Source organism: Vulpes lagopus, chromosome 13 (assembly GCF_018345385.1).
Source record: "Vulpes lagopus strain Blue_001 chromosome 13, ASM1834538v1, whole genome shotgun sequence".
Classification (NCBI taxonomy): domain Eukaryota; kingdom Metazoa; phylum Chordata; class Mammalia; order Carnivora; family Canidae; genus Vulpes; species Vulpes lagopus.
The window spans coordinates 36155152-36176458 of NC_054836.1; the positions used below are offsets into that span (position 1 = coordinate 36155152).

Sequence of the window (21307 nt, forward strand, 5' to 3'; positions counted from 1 at the left end):
AGAATAAGAGAGGAGTACTGGCATTTGGGGCTATCTAGCAAGGACGTAGATTGAAAATTGAAGTTCTGCTCAGGCTAAAGTCACATAAAGGCCCAAACTTAAGATATAAGTCAGGCTAAATTGGTCAATTAATCAAACAGTAGGAAAAAAAATCAATTTAAAAATGGAAGGAAAACTCAGCCCACAATTATGCTGATAGCCATCAGCCATACTTGTCTCCCAACGGGAGATATCAGAAGTATTTCCTGAGGGGTTGGGATTTATTTCTTTCTGGTGGGTTTTTATAATTTTTCCCCACTTTGGCTTAACCTAGTTTATCATACAACTTGTAAGGAAATAGGAAAATAAAGAAAGAAAGAAAAAAGAAAGACACAAGTGAGGAGGAATCACCTTTCAGAGCACAGACCCAAGTACATTTATTTGAAGGTGAAATAACAGAGAGGGCTTCATAAATCCTAGGAAGCACCATGCAGGCACCTCAGTGCTTGTTTGCTCATTTTTTGACAGAGATGATCTCTGCTCCAGCAATTTCTTCACTAAAAAAACTAGTGGATTTATAGAAAGAGATAGTTTTGGCCACATTTATAATGTAGATTTATTGGAAAACTTTGAAGCTTCCAATCCAGATTACAACATATTCACAGCAGCTTTATGCAAAGAAAAAGGTTTTATTGTTTTATTAATCATCATATACTATAGAATTTCATTGGAAGTGCCTAAAACAACTGCTCGCTTACTTGGGCCGAAGAGATGAGCAGCCTCTTAGCATGCTGATACATGGACAGAAGTCAGCAATGCAGAGTCTGGCAGTGCAGACAGAATGACAGATGGTGACCTCTTTCCTACAGGGTGCTGCTCACCTGCCTGGGCTCTCCTTGAAGCTTCTTGAGCACTCCTGCCTGGAATACTATGCTTTGGATCTCCATCTCTTCCTTCCTCAGCTTCCCTTATTATAAGTTGTCAGAGCAAAGGCTTCCTTTCCTCAGAGCATTGCCCTCAGGTTATAATACACATTCACTGGTATGATTTACCTGGTTGATGCTCTCTGTCCCTAAAGCATCTAGATGAAAGGCTCTGTGAAGGCAAGGGCTGGGCTCTTTTTCACTAATATTGAATCCTCAGGATCTAGCACAGCCTGGCATGTAGTAGGTGTTTAGTAAATATTTGTTAGCAAATGGATAAAGCTAATTAATAAACACTGTTGTCTTTGAACCTCAATATGCTATTTCTAAGAAGACCACATGGATATTTCTTTATTTTGGCTGACAAATACATTCAGGAAGGTGGAGTCTTTAGCACTGTCACCAACTCTTTCCCCTTCTTCCTGCTACATCTACTTGGGATCCAAGGGCTACCCATGTTGCTTCTGGTATGTTTCTCAGATCTGCCCCTCTTTCCCCTCTCAGTGCCACCATTACACGTACAACTACGAATCCTATTCACCTATTGTCTTGGTCCCCATCGAATCTCACCTCCACAGGTTGCTCTGCTCAAGTTCAGCCTGATTTCCAAGTTTCAAATGGTGCCCTACTAGTCCCTTCAGCTTCTTCCAACTGCTGATGAAAATAAAGGTTGTCTACCTTATATACACTAGAATCACCCATGGAGTTTAGTGGATACACTAGTTATAATCCAGACACAGACAGATTGAGAGTGGCTTACCCAGTTTCTACCCCAACTTAGCTCTCTGAATTAGGACAGGGAGGCACTGCACAAATCTATTCCTTCTGATAGGCCCCTGACACTCCTTGTGGGTACATGGAGAGCCAGCCATGCACCCACAGGAAGCACATCAGCCATTGCCTGGCCCACTAGTTTTGCTATTGGGGGTGACTATTGTTTCCAGCCCATGTCATCATTTGGCAGACATAAAAAACCCCAGAAGACAACTGAGCCAAAGTTAAGCAGGAGGTATCTGGTGTTAGTGCATAGTGTCCTGAGAAAAGAGGTCCCCACAAGAAAAGCACTATGGGTGCAAGGTAGAGAAAAAGTGTATAAGAGTGATGCTGGACAGTTTTTAAAAGTATATTGTGCTTATGTCTTATGCTTATTTTTTAACTGAATTATTTGTGTTTTGGGTATTGAGGAGTATAAATTCATTATATATTTTGGGTACTAACTCTTTATCAGATATGTCATTTCAAAATCTTTTCCCATTTTGTAGGTTTCCTTTTAGTTTTGTTGATCGTCTCCTTTACTGTGTAGAAGTTTTTTTTATTTTGGAGTCTTAGTAGTTTAGTTTTGCCTTTATTTCCCTTGCCTTAGGAGACATAACCTAGAAAAATATTGCCATAGCCAATGTCACAGACTTTATTGCCTGTGTTCTTTCCTAGTATTTTTATGGTTTCAGGTGTCACATTTAGGTCTTTAATCCATTTTGAGTTTATTTTTGCATACAGTCAGTCAGAGAAAGACAAATACCATATGATCTCACTCATGTGGAATTTAAGAAACAAAACAAATGAGCAAAAGAAAAAAGAGAGAGAAAGACAAACCAAGAAAGACTCTCAACTATAGAGAACAAACTCATGGTCACCAGATAAGAGGTAGGTGGGGGGATGGGAGAAACAAGCAATGAGGATTAAGGAACGCACTTGGTCACGATGAGCACCAAGTGTTGTATGGAAGTGCTGAATCACTATATTGTACACCTGAAACTAATATAACTGTATGTTAACTATACTGAAATAAAAATTTTTTTTTAAAGTACAATGTGCTCGATTGGAGTATGAGAGGACCAGGTAAATAGAGGCAAAAGATGTTTCCTCATACAACAAAACAATGTAAAGAGAAAGGCTCTTAGACTGCTGGAATTAGACTTGGACGTGAGAATGCTTATAACTACTACAAAAGGGGATTTATGAAAAACCTATCACCCACGTTGCCTGAGAGTAAGGCCAGTAAGATTAGTTTTTCCTTATTTGAGATGAGGAAAAAAAAAAAGAAAAAAGAAAGCATGCACAACCAAAATCACAATAACAATAAAAATAGGGTTCTGACAAAAACAATAGGGAAAGGGAAAAAGGGAAAGGGAATATCATTCTGGACATATAAAAGAAAAACAAGCTTTCAGAAATGATCTCCTGCAAAATATAAAAGAAAATTTCAGAAAACTATTTTGTAAGATGTAAAATGAGTCACTTCCATAGCAAAAGAGGGGAGAGCTGTAAGAAGTCAGTTGGCATAAAGAGACCAGAATCAGACTGAAAGGGTGATGACAAGAAAGGATTGCAAAAACTCTAAGAATATAAAGGAAAATTCTAATTCACACTGATGGCAATAAAAAACTAAACCAACATTGTTGGAAACAGTGTTGTTGGCAAACTTGAGAATTTCTCACACAAAGGAGAAAAAGTGTGATGATTCCCAAGTTTCATCTCAGAAATTCAGATTTAATTGACCTACAATGGGGTCCGAACATATTTTTTATTGTTGTTTTGTTTTGTTTTTAGTCATGATATCCAGGCCACATCTAAGACCAGTTTCATCAGAATTTCTGGTGATTGGACCCAGCCATCAGCATTTTTCAAAGCTCTTGGGAGATGAGACTATGCAGCCAACGTTGAAAATGACTGCTCTAGAGGTCTGAGAGCAAAAAATTGGAGCTTGAAGATTTCAAGGTTATTTTTTCATTCATGAAGACAATAAGAGACAGAAGCACACAAGCACTTACAAAATACCAATGTATCTTCTAGAAGAAATAACTTAAAGGTATCCTTCAACTACTAAATTATGAAGCCAAAAAGGAACTAAAAACTAGTTAAGTCATGTTATAAAAGATGTGGACCTAGTTTAAAATGTCAATGTTGCTCTTTAAAAGGAATAATATCATTTCAAAGCATAATTTAATAAAAAAATAATAAATCCCCATATATTAATAATGACTAAAAATGAGATTAGAGTAAAAAAATATAATATATATTTACATATATACATATGTATGTGTGTATTTGTGAATATGTATATGAAAAAGATAATATAAGCAAAAAATTATAAAGGTATTCATATCATTTCTTTTTTTAAAAAGATTATTTATTCATTTATTTGGCAGAGAGAGAGAGAGAGATAGAGCAAGGGAGCACAAGCAGAGGGAGCAACAAAGGGAGATGGAGAAGCAAGCTCCCCACTGAGCAGGGAGCCGACATAGGGCTGGATCCCAGAACCCTGGCATCATGACTTGAGTCGGAGGCAGACACTTAACTGACTGACCCACCCAGGCACCCCTATTCATATCATTTTATATTCAGAATCCAACAGCATCAGTTTTGATTATTGATAGCTATCTATGGTTATTGTTACAAGCTTACATAGTCCATTCAAAAGCCATTCTGACAACTTTCCTCCCTACATCAAATATCTCTCAAGGCCACGCTACTTAATTGTTCAGGGCCTCTGCAATTGAAAGCCCAAATCTGCACCACCAATGTAACATTTTATATCCTGGAATCCAAATACTAGAGGAAGGCTATGGCCCTTTTGAATTCTTGAAGTCATAACCATATTGGTGAGTCTTTACCACAAAGCGTAAGGATTGGGGGACTCCTGTTCTTGAGTAAAATGTGGTAGGTCACAGCAGATTAGAATTCCCATTGCAACAACTAGAAAAAGTCAGACAGACTACATAAGTTATGTTTTTAAGGGTCTCAGAAAATGAGGAAGCAATGAGGGCTACATAAATTACCAGTTGTTTTCTTCTTTGGGGATATTTGACAATTGTGGGCATGGACTGAGAATTAGATTTGGCTTGTAAAGAAGAATTTCTTGAAGAAAGAGAAACTAGAGAGGTTTTTGATAGTCACATGGGGTTTGGTGAGAGAAACTAAACTTGAGAACTATTAAACACACAGCTGGTTTTCCCCATGGGACATCTTCTGAGTTCAAGAGCTATGCAAAGGAAGCTGGGAAGTTTGGCTAAAGGCTTCCAAAAGGCATGACACAATGTCCTCTGGTTTTATGGTGCTAAGGAGAAAAAATGTAACTAGATAAAGAGGTCTTGTCATTTACATGCATAGCCAGTCATCTCTTAGGGCATCTTTCAGATTTTGAAGTTGTGATGGGGCAAGGAGTGGGAGGATAAAGAGCTAAGTTCAAAACCTCCAAAGTATAGTACTAAATTGCCCAGTCTTTCAGGACTGAGAAGACCGACATCCTGCAGGCTTTAATCAAAAGCCCAGAAGAGGGACACCCAGAAGAGGTTCAGTGGTAGAGCATCTGCCTTCAGCTCAGGGCATGGTCCTGGGGTCCAGGATCCAATCCCACATCAGGCTCCTTAACAGGGAGCCTGCTTCTCCTTTTGCCTATGTCTCTGCCTCTCTTTCTCTGCATCTCTCATGAATAAATAAATAAAAATTTTAAAAACAAAACAAGCCCAGAAGAGCTAGGTTTGAGGAATAGGGAAAAAACATAAATGGACTAAGTCTCACTAAAACTGCAACTTAAACTCTATCCATCTAAAGATAAACCCCCCATTTATCTGCCTAATGGGGAAAGTGGAAACCCTCTTTAGAGTAAAACATCATACAGAACCTCTGCAGTGTTCTTAAATAACAAACAATAATTCTTAACAAACAATAACAAATTACTAGGCATTCAGAGAAGCAAGAAAATGTGGCTTATAATCATCATCAAGAGAAAAGATAAATAATAGAAGTAGACCTACATATTGAAGCTAGCAGACAAGGACTTTATTTTTTTTTTTATTTTTTTTTTTTTAGACAAGGACTTTAACTGATTAATGTGTTATAGGAAACAGAAGGAAAATATGGGAAAATGAATAAGAAATATCAACACAGAATTGAAGTCTATGTAAAAGGATCAAATGGGCATTCTTCAACTAAAAAATATAACACACTGGCCGCGTTTGACAGCAGACTGAACAGCAGAGAAGAAGACAAGATTACCAGACTCTTAAGACAATAAAAAATCTACAAATTCAAGCACAGATAGAATCTAAAAAAACAAAACTGAGGGGGATCCCTGGGTGGCTCAGCAGTTTGGTGCCTGCCTTCAGCCCAGGGTGTGATCCTGGAGACCTGGGATCAAGTCCTGCATCGGGCTTCCTGCATGGAGCCTGCTTCTCCTCTATCTGTGTCTCTGCCTCTCTTTCTATCTGTGTCTCTCATGAATAAATAAATAAAATCTTAAAAAAAAAAAACTGAGGACATATGGAACAAAGTTAAAAGGTCCTCTATATTTCATTGGACTAGCAAAGAGGAGAAATAAATTAGGGCAGAAACAATATTTGAAGAAATAATGGCCAAAACTTTTCAAAAGTTGATTTTATCCCACAGATTCAAGAAGTTCAGCAAATTTAAAACAGGATAAATATGAAGAAAGACATACTTAGACATATTTTTGTCGAACTTCTAATAATCAAGAATTGAGAGAAAAATTTAAAAGCAGTCAGAGAAAAACCATTAACTTCAAAGAAGCAACAATAAAACTAAAGATTGATTTTTCAACATTTGTTATAGAAGTCAGGAGATAATGGAATAACATGTTCAAAGTACTAAAATAAAATACTGTCAATCTAGAACTCTATACTTATTTAAAATGTCATTAAGGGGATGCCAGGGTGGCTTGGTGGTTGAGTAGTCTGCCTTTGACTCAGGGTGTGATCCCGGGGTCCAGGATTAAGTCCCACATCAACCTCCCTGCATAGAGCCTGCTTCTCCCTCTGCCTATGTCTCTGCCCCTCTCTCTGTGTCTCTCATGAATAAATAAATAAAATCTTTTTAAAAATAAAATATTATTCAAAAGTGAAGGCAAAATAAAGAAATTTTCAGAAAAATAAATATGAGAGTTTTCACCAGCACACTCACACTACCAAAATAATGGCAAGAAATAATCATATGAAAGCATGGAACTGGGCAGCCTGGGTGGCTCAGCTATTTAGTGCCTGTCTTTGGCCCGTGGTGTGATCCTGGAGATCCAGGATCGATTCCCATGTTGGGCTCCCTGCATGGAGCCTGCTTCTCCCTCTGCCTGTGTCTCTGCCTCTCTCTTTCTCTGTGTGTCTATCATGAATAAATAAATAAAATCTTTCAAAAAAGGCATGGAACTGAAAGAAGGAATGAAGAGCAGCAGAAATCATAAATATGTGGGTACACATAAAATACTATTATTTCATGTAATAGTAATAATGTCTAGTGGAATTTATAATACATATATACAAACAAAATATATAATAATAGCACAGAGGTTAGGATGGACTGTATTAAATCTCTAGAGAAATCCTAAAATAAGAATACAATAATTTATAACCATCTAATAATGGAGTAGAGAAATTAAACTTAAAAATATGCCTGATTTAAAAAAATACACCTGATTAATCCAAAGGGAGGAATAAATGAATAAAGAACATATGAACAAATAAAAAATAAATAAGATGGTGGTCTTAAACCTAACTATATCAGTTATTCCATTTCATATCAATAAGCGAAACAACCAAATTTTAAAGAAGATTCTTAGATTGAATAAATAAAAACACAAATCCCAATTATATGCTGCTGACAATAGAATCACTTTAAATACAGAAATACAGGAAGGGTAAGAGTAAAAGGATGGTAAAAGATATATGGTATAGACACTAACAAGAAGAGAGTCAATGGTAGTATGTTAACAGTAGACATTAACAAAACACACTCCATGCTGGCCTTAAAGAATGCCTCGCATTTTTTTCAAAGAACTCAAATCATATAGAATATGTTCTCTGACTACAATGAAATTAAGATATATATTGATAACAGTGGGTAATTTGAAAAATCCCCAAATATCTGGAAAGTATATAATACACTTCTAAATAACTTAAGGATCAAGAAAAGTAAAATTAGGCAATATTATGAACAAAATTATAATAAAAGTGACATATTAAACAGTGATGCCAAAAGGAAAACTACAGTTCCAAATGCATTGTGCATATTGCAGGTGGAGGGGGAATGGTGGTCAAGAAATATTGAAAAACAATAAATCTAATTCCCTTTTCAGACAAATGAAATCCAAAGAAAATAGAAAACAGGAAATATTGGTGAGCAAAAATCAATGAGATAGATAAGAAATATAGAATAGAGAAAATAAAGTTAAAAGTTAGTTCTTTGAAAATATTAATACAATTGATAAACCCTTGGCAAAACTGATCAAGAAAAAAGGATTGGGAAAACATAAATGACCAAGATCAGAAACAAAAGGGTCATCAATATAGACATTTAATAGATAACAATATAATGAACAACCTTATGTTACTTTATTTTAAAAATTTATATGAAATAGATAAAATCTTTTTATTTAAAAAAAAATTTTTTTTGAGAGAGAATGGGTAAGGTGAGGGTAAGGGGCAGAGGGAGAGGGCAACTCAAGCAGACTCTGTGCTGAGTGCAGAGCCCAATTCAGGGCTTGATCTCATAACCCTGAGATCAGACCTGAGCTGAAACCAAGAGTCAGATGCTTAACCAACTATGCCACCCAGGAACCCCAAAATCTTTTTTTAATTAACAAAAGGGACACTAGAAGAAATTAAAAGTATAAATGAAAACCTTCTATATACTGAATTATTCTGTATCTAAGAGATTGAATACAGGCATGCCCTGGAGATATTGAGGGTTCAATTACAGATCACTACAATAAAGTGAGTCAAGTGAATTTTTTGGTTTCCCAATCTTATAAAAGTTTTGTTTATACTATATTGTAGTCTATTAAATGTGCAACAGCATTATGCCTAGAAAAATAGTCTATATACTTTATTTAAAAAATATTTGTTACAAAAAAAGTTAGCCATCATCTTAGCTTTTACCTAATCATAATCACTGATCACAGACCACCATAACAAATTTACTGATGAAAAAATTTGAAACATTGTGAGAATTATGACAAGGTGGCACAGACATGAAATGAGCAAATGGGGATCCCTGGGTGCCTTAGCGGCTTAGTACCTGCCTTTGGCCCAGAGTGTGATCCTGGAGTCCAGGGATTGAGTCCCACATCAGGTTCCCTGCATGGAGCCTGCTTCTCCCTCTGCCTGTGTCTCTGCCTCTCTCTCTGTCTCTCATGAATAGATAAATAAAATCTTAAAAAAAAAAAAGAAAGAAAGAAATGAACTGGAAATGAGTTGGAAAAATTGCAGCTTACAGACTTGCCTGATGCAAAGTTCCCACAAACTTGCAGTGTCTGCAAAGCACAACAAAGTGAAGCTCAATAAGACAAGGTATGCCTGTAGTCCTTCCTATACCTCCTGAAAGATATGGGGATGAGGGGCAGAAAGAGAGAGACTGACTCAATTTCGGGATTGAGGGTAGGGAAGGGTGAGGAGTGGGCTATGAAGGAAACAAATTTACCTGACTGGGTTTTATGACAATGTGTGCTTAATGTTAGGCAGAGCTAAACATGGAGCCAACTCAGAGGATGGAAGCAGACAGAGGGATCCAAAAGACGTTGGCTAAGCCCTCAATTAGGCTACACCTGAAGCTCCCCCGACCTTTCAAGTCTTCAGTATATATCAGCCAATACTTTCCTTTATTGATTCCTCTTATGAGGAACTCTTAATACTTTCCTCTTACGATGATTTGGGTTGGGTTTTCTTTCACTTAGAACCAAAAAAATGTTTTCCAGCACATGCTGGCATGCTCTTATTATTCCTCCTCCTCCTCCTCCTCCTCCTCCTCCTCCTCCTCCTCCTCCTCCTCCTTCTTCTTCTTCTTCTTCTTCTTCTTCTTCTGTCAAATTAAAGTCAGCTTTACTTAATAATGATAACTTTTTTTTTCTTATTTTAGACCAGCACTGGCCAGTAAAGCTTTCTGCAAGAATGGAAATGTATTATTTTTGCACTATCCAATAAAGCCCCCAGACTGGATATAATGGTTTAGGAAGAGAATTGGGGCAGAGAAAAGAGGCCAAAGTTAAGGACTGGTGGAGGGGGAAGAGCTGCCTGATAAGATGAATGGCCAGTAGAGTAGGAAAAGTGCAGATAAATGTATGACCCAGAAGCCTGGAGAAGAACATGTCTCAGAAAGGAGGAACTGGTCAACCACATCAAGTGCAGTTGAGAAACCAAATAAGATGCAGATATAGGCCTGTTGATGCTGATAAGAGACCATAGGGGAAGGGAGAATGGTGGAGGTGAAAGCCTGTTGGAGTAGGCTAGGGAGAGAATAAGAGATGAAGAAGCAAAGACCACAAAGTCATCTAACTCTTAATAAGAAGTTTTCAGTGACAGGAAATAGGGAATAGAATAGTCACTAAAGGGTTTATGGGATCATTTTTAAAAAAAGATGGGTTATTTTTTTTTTTAATTTTTTATTTATTTTGTTACAGTCACAGAGAGAGAGAGAGGCAGAGACACAGGCAGAGGGAGAGAAGCAGGCTCCATGCACCGGGAGCCCGACGTGGGATTCGATCCCGGGTCTCCAGGATCGCGCCCTGGGCCAAAGGCAGGCGCCAAACTGCTGCGCCACCCAGGGATCCCGGGTTATTTTTTAAAGTTATTTTTATGTGCTGATATGAAAGATTCAGTAGAGAGGGAAAAGTCAATAGTGCACAAAAGGAGGAGACAAATGTGGAGCTGACATCCTTGAGAAGGTGAGAACACATATATTCTTCTTTGCAAGTAAAACCCTTTGTATTAATACAGAACTGGCTCAGTAAATAAACTGAAATTTGAAGTGGTGGAAACACAAAGCAACATTATTCTCTCCCACCACCATCCCATGACACTAGGTAGATCTCTCAACTTGTACTTCTCTGCTCCTGGATAAAACTTCTGGAACATCTCACAGCTTTACCAGTCACTCTCAAAAATCCATCCATTGTGTTTAGCACCCAGTATATAATCAATACTCCCAAATTGACATAACATAAAGTTTCTCCCATTCCCCAGCTCCGGCCTATCCAACACCAGGAAATTATAAGTGATAGAGGAGAAAATGCTTCTTCCTTCTTGCTTGCTCTCCTCATCTGCCAGTCTGACATGCCAAGTTTTGGCTTTTCCAGGTTTGGAGCCTGATAAGAAAAAAGTTAAGAGGAACAACTGGGTGGCTCAGCGGTTAAGCATCTGCCTTCAGCTCAGGGTGTGATCCCGAGGTCTGGGATGGAGTCTCACATCGAGCTCCTTGCATGGGGCCTGTTTCTCCCTCTGCCTGTGTCTCTACCTCTCTCTGTGTGTCTCATGAATAAATAAATAAAATCTTAAGAAAAAGAAAAAAAAAAAGAGGAACAAAGGCCTTATCTGGTCAGTGAGTTGTAATTTGGTATCAATGCCCTTTTCAGGGTACAGAATTTAAATGCCAATTCCATTACAGAATGACCCATTTTGATCCCTTCCATGGGGTCCACATCTGACCAAGGGGAAACACCCTTGTCTCACCAAACTCTAGAAGTACAGCTCATAAGCAACAAAACTCTCTACTCCATGGCTGTAGAGCAATAAATAAGAGACATGACAACTTCTCTGTGATTCTTTCTTATAGATCCCCTTAGGTGCTTTGAAATGGCAGAAATGCCCTTCCTCACCCCCACCTCCCACTGACAACTCTCTCCAAAGATACCCTGAATCCTAAAATCTATCATTTTTATTCTCACTTAGAGGTAATTGGTGGACTAAAGCCAAGAGAACAGAAGTCACAATCTCTAAGCATATCCTTTCATAGGTGGTCTAATACCTTTCTTTGGGATGCTAGAATATTTGGTTCCCAGACTTGGGGCCTCTGCAAAAACTCTAAGAGCAAGAGTCCCATTTTATTTTTATTTTTTTTAAATTTTTTTTTATTTATTTATGATAGTCACAGAGAGAGAGAGAGAGAGAGGCAGCGACATAGGCAGAGGGAGAAGCAGGCTTCATGCACCGGGAGCCCGATGTGGGATTCGATCCCGGGTCTCCAGGATCGCGCCCTGGGCCAAAGGCAGGCGCTAAACCGCTGCGCCACCCAGGGATCCCAAGAGTCCCATTTTAATAGTCTATAGGAAATACATAAAAAGAAGGGTGAGTGCATAAAGAGGGCAGCTGTTGTGACATTTCTGTAATATTTCAAAATTATTTCTTCCAGCACCACATACATGCTTCTCCCTAATTATTCCTTTTTCTCCTACTTTAGAGCAGGAGAAGTAGGGAGGTGAGCATACCATTGTCAAGGCTGCTCACTGCACAAGGGCACCTGACTGAGGGGGCAAAAGGTAAATGAAACAGAACCCACCATGGCCACCAGCTCTGGGCTGCATTATCCTTCAGGGGCACTTGTTTTATTTAATCCACAGAAAGGTGCCTCAGGGGTTAGTAGAGGCTTTCGAAAAGAAGCTACAAAAGCACAGGAGTAATCACTAGTACAAACAGAATTATAATGACTCTGGGGGTAGAAGATAGAGTGCTACAACAGTAGTGTGATTTTTATTTTTATTCAATGTGATGATGTGACCTCATAGAGAAAATCCAGAAGCAACACTGACTGGGGAGGAGGAGGGGAAAGGGTGAGCAAAAACAAGGTCAAACAAGAAGGAATGAGTAGTATTTGAACTGAGGTAAAAAGTTAATTAGTTATAGTCAATTTAATTCAAATGGAGGAGATAAGCCATCTAAAGCTATTTTCTCTCATTTTGAAATCCTGTTTTGCCTTATTCTATTTTTTAAACATTCAAATATGCTATAGAAATGCTTCCAAGCTCCTTTGCTCTCACAGGATTCCAGACCCTACGTAGGTGTTTAGCAATGCGATGTGAATGTACCACCCTCCCTCTCCTTTCATGTAAAGTTTGACCTGCTGGGATCAGCCCAAAGACCTGACTCAGGACTCCTGGTGGTTCAGTAATGCCTTGTATCTGTGTGTACATGAGTGGCAGATAGTAGTTGCTTGCATCTCCCTTAGGTTAATACTCAGGAATATAAAGGAATATAAATCTTAGGAAGGGGACTTCTGATGTAATAATGGTAAACTACCACAGTTAGGTGTTTTCTAAGTGTTCTTGGTCTGGTAAAAGAGAAAGTGGGAAGAAGGGAGAAAGAAAGAAAGAGGAAAGAAAAGAGAAGGGAGAGTTACAGCATTTAGTCTTCTGAAAATTCTTAGCTACAGTGTTGTCTTCTCTTGGATATAACATGAAACAAATTATCCCAAGTAAACATAGATTTTTAAAAAAATTTTCATTGTAGATTTTAAAAATTGAGATATAATTGGCATATAAACATTGTGTATGGTTTTTTGGGGGGGGTTGTTAAAAGATTTTATTTATTCATGAGCGACAGAGAGAGAGAGAGAGAGAGAGAGAGAGAGAGAGGCAGACATACGCAGAGGGAGAAGCAGGCTCCTCTCCGGGAGACTGATGTGGGACTCAATCAAGGGACTCAATCCAGGGACTCCGGGATCACACCCTGAGCCAAACAAAGGCAGATGCTCAACTGCTGAGCCACCCAGGCATCCCTAGCATTGTGTATGTTAAAAGCATGCAGTGTGTTGATATGATATGTGATACATTAATATATTGCAATATGATTACCACTGTAGGGTTAGCTACTACCTCTATGACAAACATAGAATTTTAGAATTCCTGATCCATAAGAGAGCAAAATAAAACACTAAGGTAAATAGTATTATTTATTTAAGAGTAAAAGTACCCAGAAAATAGGTACATTCTCCCCCCAAGTTGTCCTGCATTTAGTGTTCCCTATGTTCTATTACTTACAAAATTACCCAGTGGCATCTCAACATTAATTAAACTACTCAGATATGAAAGTATTACTTTCTTGCTGTCTCATCTTTAGCATACCAGGGACATGTTTTCCTATACCAACTTTCATCCTACCCCATGTCGACATGGGATCCTGACAAGTGAGGACAGAACAAGATGGTCTCTGAGCAGATTCAGTCCTGATGGTCTCATCATTAAAAATCCATTCCAGTTATGGAGACTCAAATCAACTAGAAAAGAGGAGGGATCTGTTCTGCATCTAGAGAAGTATGAGTTACTTTCTGTCCTAAACAGGTTCTCAGCACTGTCCTAAACAGGTTCTCAACATGAAGGGGTTGAGCTCCCTGCCTGGTGCCAGAATTCCTCTGTAACATCCCTGTCAAGCTCTCATCTATTGAGAGAAGAACTGCTCCATAGAAGGAAAGCACGATATTCTTCTTTTATTTTTTTTTAGATTCAAAAAATATTTTTTTAAGTAATCTCTACACCCAATGGGAAGCTTGAAACCCCAAGATCAAGAGTCACAGGCTCCACTGACTGAGACCACCAGGTAACACTGAAGTGAAAGCATATTATTATCTTCAAGAGACATTATCAAATTTCTTCCAAAAAGGTTATGAGAATCACCATTCTCACTTTCTCCCACTTTCACAAACATCAGACATTTGACATTATTGGATTGTTTACAATTTTGTCAAATCTGATTTGCTGGGATGCCTGGGTGGCTCAACAGTTGAGCACCTGCCTTTGGCCCCAGGCATGATCCTGAAGGTCCAGGATCGAGTCCCACATCAGGCTCCCTGCATGGAGCCTGCTTCTCCCTCTGTGTCTCTCATGAATAAATAAAATCTTTTTTAAAAAGCTGGCTATTTATTTTTAAAAAATCTGATTTTCAAAATCAACTATGTGTGTTTGTATACCTATATCTGTGCAGATAAGGTTTGTGTTTTAATTTACATTATATTAGCAGTTTATTGCTTATTAGTATTTCTTTTCTATTTGTTTATTCCCTTGTTTTTTATATATAAGAAATATAAACTCTTTCATCTGCTATATATATGTTGCACATTTTAAAATTTGTCCTTTAACGTTTCAAGGACCTGTTTAGCCATGTAGATATTTTAAATTTTCATGTAGTCAAATCTGTAGCTCTTTTCTTGTAGAACTTGCTGGTTTTATGTTATGTTTAGAAAGGCCTTTCCTATTTCACCAATACTCATCCTTGGGAGTTGTTGTTGTTGTTGACTTTTAGTAAATTATTCATTCATCTAGGGTGAATGTAGGGATCAATCTTTTTTCTTTCCAAATATTTGAAAAGCTCTCTTAACTATGCCTTCTTCAATCTAAATGACTGGGTGAATAAGTGAAAAATAGTATTGGGGATTTGTCAAATTGTCTTCTATTTTTTACCATTGCTCTGGATCCAGGGCACAGAAGGGACTGAGAGGCTACACTCCCTCCTATTTTTGTCATATCTTCCTTGAATCCAAATAATAATTAGTTAGCAAAACAACCTAATGGGAAATATAGCCTCTCTTCAGAGACCTACAATACTTTTTCAAGTTTGTGCTAACTAAGGTCTTATCCTAATTTTATTAAGGAGTAGCTCTTCCCATTCTGAATTCCAAACCAATGATGTGATCTTTGGCAATCTGCTCTGGAAGAAAGAGAGTAGCATTCTATTCCTGCCTGTGTTTGGTTGAGGGTTTATGGAGTGTGGGTGGATGGAGAAAATACAAAAGAAGGCACAGATAAGAATTACATCGGTTTTTAAAAATGGATACATTTCCATAACTGCAGATTTCAGGTACTCTTCTAAATTAGCTGAAAAATCACAGAAATATTTTGTCCACATGTCCCAAAATACTCTATCTTACTATAACTCTCTTGGATTTACACATACCAAAATGTTTGCGAACAGCTTGGGCTAATTCAAATTCCAAGGAAAACACTAAAGCTATTTGTGACAAGAAAAAAGAAATATTTGAACTAAAAACATAGTCAATGGTAATTTACAAACTGAAGATAATTTTATGTCAATACTCAATTTGGAAAAAGCAACTCTCATAGGAATTTCCCTTCTCTCCCCCAATATACAAATAGCCAGCTCGTATGTTCATATGGACTCCACTGCTTACTGTAAATGGAAGACCTTACATTTCGCATCTTAAAATAGATAAGACATTCTGTAAAAGGAAATCTATCTCATACAAAATAGTCCCTTTTACTTATGAAAACAGGTATTCATATTTTATATTTACCATACAAATCCTAAGTATTTATGAGGTTTAAAAATGTATGTATCACTGAACTTGTTTGGAATTGGTCTCCAGATGATCTTTGACCTTAGACTGACAGTTCCAAAATTCTAATCTGTTTGAAAATGTCAAAACATCAAGGCAGCTTTTACCTTCATAGGGAGATTATTTTGTTTTTCCTTGCATTGAAAAATTAAAGCCCTTGTGCTCCTTTAAACACAGAAGAAGAAAAAATGGCTACTTTCAAAAATAATGGTAAATATGCACAGACAGATTTTATTAGGCATGGTTCTTTTAGTCATGATTATATACTTTTAAAATGGCCACTCCTATTTCATCTAAGTAGTTAAATTCTTAATGAGTTTTGTCCCCAAAATTTGCAAAAGAAAGAAAGAAAGAAAGAAAGAAAGAAAGAAAAGAAAAGAAAAGAAAAGAAAAGAAAAGAAAAGAAAAGAAAAGAAAAGAAAAGAAAAGAAAAGAAAAGAAAAGAAAAGAAAAGAAAAATACCGGAAGACAGTTTATAATGGGAGTGGGGGAGGAATAAGTTAGGGCTTAGAAATTGGAAAGAGCAGTTCTGGTAAGACAAGCAAAAACAAAAAAAATGTTTATAGTTAACAGGCAACTAGTTAACCACAACTAGGGAGCATGTGGTGCTGAATAAAAAGAACTGTTTAGGCTGTAACGAAAAGTCAACTGGACTTGACCTAGATTCCAAGCAAAAGAATAAATACCTTTTTCTCTGAAGGGTAGACAATACCCTATTGTCTATTCCAAATAATAATTATGTTAGACAGAATAATTGCCCCCTAAAGATGTCCAGGTCCTACTCCCTAGGACTTGTGAATGTTAGTTTCCATGGCAAAAGGAACCTCACAAATGTGATTCAGATGAGGATTTTGAAATGTTGAGATGATTCTGGATTAACTGGGTGGGCCCAACATAATTGCGAGGTCCTCATAAGAGACAGGCAGGACTGTCTGTTCTGAGAGCACAAAATGTGAAGAGGGAAGCAGAGAGTTAGAGCCAGAGATTTGAAGATACTACTCTAATGCCTTTGAAGATGGAGGAAAGGGCTGCAGAGCCAAGGAATGCAGGCAGAAACTGGAAAAGGTGAGGAAATGGATTCTCCCCAATCCTTGAGCCTCCAAAGGAAATAAGCCCTGCCAAACCTTGATTTTAGCCTAGCAAAGCCGATTTTGGACTTCTGACTTCCAGAACTTTAAGATAATGAATGTATGCTGTTTTTAGCTGCTAAATTTGGGATCATTTATAACAGCAGCAGTAGGACACTATTAGTCTAGCCCAAACCACATGTAAAATGCAAAAATTTTCATTCATTTATAAACGAGATCACCATACATATCTCCTGTCTCTGTGTAAGGAGCTTTGCTAACAGTATTCTGGACAGGTGAATGCACCAGGCTTGAGGAGATGGGAGAAGAACTAGCAGGCACAAGGACCATATTTTTAGCATCAGAGACCCAGCATCAGCTCCTCCAGCAATGAAGGTTTCAAGGTGAAGGACACCATATCCAGCAGATATCTTGGTGGAAACTCCAATCCCTGACACTTGGTTTTACTTTTTTTTTTTTTTTTTTTTAAGAGTTTATTTATTCATGAGAGAGACAGAAGCAGAGGGAGAAGCAGAGGGAGAAGCAGAGAGAGAAGCAGGCTCCATGCAGGGAGCCCGATGTGGGACTTGATCCCGGGACTCCAGGATCACGCCCTGGGCCAGAGGCAGGCATTAAATCGCTGAGCCACCCAGGAATCCCCTGGTTTTACATTTTTTTCCTCTTTCCTGACCAGTCAACAGCAAAAAATTTAAACAAATCTCCTCTATTTACAATGTCTCTAGAAATATGTACGGCATAATTTTAAAATGAGCCTGGGGGTGATTTTTTGGGGGTGGTCATGAAACCATCACAATTAATCTTGCTCCCATTTCCTCGTGAGATGACCTGCTAAGGTTCCCTGGGATCCCAGGTGGCCTGGCAGACAGCAGAACTATTCTTTCCAGAAGTTAACACTCAGTGGGGCCAGTACCCCCATCCTCACCCCCTTACCCCTACATTGCATTCCCCCACCCTCCCCACCCCCTACCCCTGGGCCCAGGCAGGCCATTGGGCCATTAGAAGAAAGCAGGATGGCCACTGCCTGGGGCCCTGGGAAGGGAGGTGGCTCACTCACCTGTGTCCTGGTCAGGCTATCCTAGAGCACAGGCATCAAGGGCCCTCTTAGCTCCGGCTGCTCCTGGCATCCCAGTGCTGGCTCTGTGGAATCTGCAGAAGCTGCTTCTCTGCTCAGGTGCACGAGGTTTCACAGTGCAGCCTCCTATCTCCCGTGGCTGGTTCTTTCTGAAATTCCCTTGTTTGTCACACAGAATACTCCAAGACTGATTTTAGTGAACTTATATGTTAGACAGCTGTGGAGACTTCAGAAGAATGAAGGGGAATTGTTTTCAAGGAGAGCCCTGGGGCCAGGCTGCTTAGCCTCAACTTCTTGCTGTGTGGCCTGGAGCAAATTTCCAATCATTAGAGGGTGTCACCTTCTTCACTAGTAAAAGAGGACCAACTGCTACTACTATTAGAATCTAATTTAATCTAATTCATGTGCTTGTTGTGAGGTTCTTAGCCTAGAACATTTTAAGGGCTCAATTAATGTTAGATATTATCATTATCTTCTTGCTATAATTAATGTTGTATATATCCTGGACCTTATCCATTCAGCAGAAATTCTCACTTATGCATGGACATCAGGAACACATAGGTCAATAAGTCCCCTTGCAGCCGAAGAAGAACTCATGTCTAGAGGGAGAGGCATACAAAAATATACAATGATAGGCTGGCCATACCACCATCATAGAAGCACTGTTAAGGAAGACTAGTTAATCTGCAAATGACTTGCAGTTCTTTGATCCAACTGTATAGGCCACAACTGCAAATTGGGACCCCAGTGGCATCCACATATTATGTGTGATCTATTCTACTCAGCAGCTTTAAGCACAAATGTATCCAGGAACCAGATTAAAATCAGTGTGTTTGTGTGTGTGTGTGTGTGTGTGTGTGTGCAGATAGAGAGAAGGGAATTTTAAGTAAATTACAGATATTCCTGTGTAAATATCTCAGCATGTATCTCTAAAAAAATTTAGAACTTCCCTATATATTCACAACACCATTATCACACCCAAATAAGTTAACTAGAAACTCTTAATATCATCAGTCCATACTCAAATTTCCACAAATGTCCCCAAGATGCTTATTATGGGTGATTTTCTTCAAGACAGGCTCCAAAGACACTTATTGCATTTGGTCATCACGTTTGCCAAGTGTCTTCTAATCTTTCTCATCTACAACAGTCCCCCAGCCTGGTCTTTTCTTCTCTTCTCTTTTTTTTTTTCTTTTTTTAAATGACTTTGACTTATTGAAGGAACAAGGATAATGTGTCTTATAGGACAACCCATAAGGATATGTTTGATGATTTCCTTGCAGTAATCTCATGTTTTTTAAAAACATGTTTTTGAACTAGTAACCTACATTCAGAATTCAGGCAACTTTGAGTAAAATTCTGGATTTCTGGCTTCTTTTGAATAACATCAAAAGATCTGACAGTACTAGGTCAGTGCTGTTGGCCAGTTACAATTTTTGGCACCCCACTGTCTTCATGTTAACACCCAGCACATCTCATCCATCTGCATGCACCTAATGACTTAGTTTAATGACTGCATCAGTTAAGGTTCTCCAGAGAAACAGAACCAATGGATACATATAAAGAGATTTGTTTTCAGGAACTGGCTTGTGGAATTGTAGGGGCTGGAAGTCTGAATGAAATCCATAACTTTGGCAGGATTTCAATGTTGTACACTTGCAGAATTCCTCCTTCTCGGGGAAACCTCAGTTTTTGCTCTTAAGGCCTTCAAATGATTGGGTGAGGCCACTCCTATTTTGGAGGGTAATATCCCTTACCTAAAGTCAACTCATCATAAATGTTAATTCCATCCACAACATAGCTTCATGGTAACATCTATCTATCTAGGCTTTGATCAAACAACTAACTGGACACCATGGTCTAGTCAATTTGAAACATATCCTTAACCATCACAATAACTGTTCTAAAGCCAAAGATATGAATGTTGGTTTTACTTTGCTTTCTTGTCTCAAAGGCTTTCTCCTCCTTCATATTAGTTTTTCTTTGCTGTGTCAAATGGAAGGCTTAAGCTCTAGACCTAGTGGCATGAAACAACGCAAATTTATTATCTTACAATTTCCACAGGTCAGCAGTCTGGACACAGTGTGGCTAGATTCTCTATTCCAGGTCTCACCTGACTGAAACCAAGGTGTCAGGTGACAATGCACTCTCATCCAGAGCTTTGTGGCCTTTTCCAAGCTCTCTGCTCTTTGGCAGAATTCATTTCCTGGTTGTAGGCTGAGGTCTGCCAGCTGGGAACCATATTCAGCTCTTAGAGGTCACCCACATACTTTACACTGTGGTCCCCTCCATTCTCGGGTTGGTCAAAATGCATCAAATCTGTCTCCTGCTTCAAATCTCTCCTTTGTCTTCTGCAACTGATTGGGGAGAAACAAGCAAACAAACAAAAAGTCTCTCTGCTATTAAAATGTTCATGTAGGTGCCTGGGTGGCTGAGTTGGTTAAGCGTCTGCCTTTGGCTCAGTTTATGATCCTACTGTCCTGAGACAGAGCCCCACATCAGGTTCTGTGGGGAGTCTGCTTTTCCCTCTCCCACTGTCCCTCCCCCTGCTCATGCTCTCTCTCTCCCTCTCTCCCTCTCTCTCTCTCTCTCTCTCTCTCTCTCACCAATAAATAGATAAAATCTTAAAAGAAGAAAAAGTTCATGTATTTAGGTTAGGCCGACCAAATTATTTCCCTTAAAGTCGGCTGTGACCTATAACATACCCTAACACAGGAGTAAAATCCTTCATAGTCATAGTCCTACATATTAACTTATTTATTTTAAAGATTTATTTACTTATTTGAGAGGGGGGAGAGCAGAGGGAGAGGGAGAGAGAGAATCCCAGCAGAATCCCCACTGAGTATAGAGCCTGACACAGGGCTCAGTCTCATGACCCTGAGATCACAACCCCAGCTGAAATCAAGAGTCAGATGCTTAAACAACTGAGCCACCCAGGCTCCCCATAGTTCTACATCTTTTTTACACAGGACATCTGCATGGAAGGGAGAGGTGCAGAGTCTTGGGGCCCATGTTAGAAACTCCCTACCACATGTTTCTTCAAGTTATTTGCAAAAGGTGTTATCCTCCATATTTACAGAAAGAACAGAATCACAGTGAGATGCTCAAAAATCAACTGATGAGCAAAAACAATTTCCTAATTATTACAAGAAGGTAGCTAGTAGCTGAGCCATGCCTTTCTA

General features: G+C 38.7%; 1 long non-coding RNA gene across 1 annotated transcript in view; it reads left to right on the plus strand.

Moving 5' to 3' along the window:
- The window catches only part of LOC121474964, a 56135-nt gene extending 50098 nt beyond the window's left edge, over nt 1-6037 (plus strand). Inside the window, exons 2-3 of the long non-coding RNA XR_005983591.1 lie at nt 3453-3711; nt 5746-6037. This is a non-coding gene — a long non-coding RNA (uncharacterized LOC121474964). The remainder of the gene's footprint in view (nt 1-3452; nt 3712-5745) is intronic.
- Nucleotides 6038-21307: the final 15270 nt, after the last annotated feature.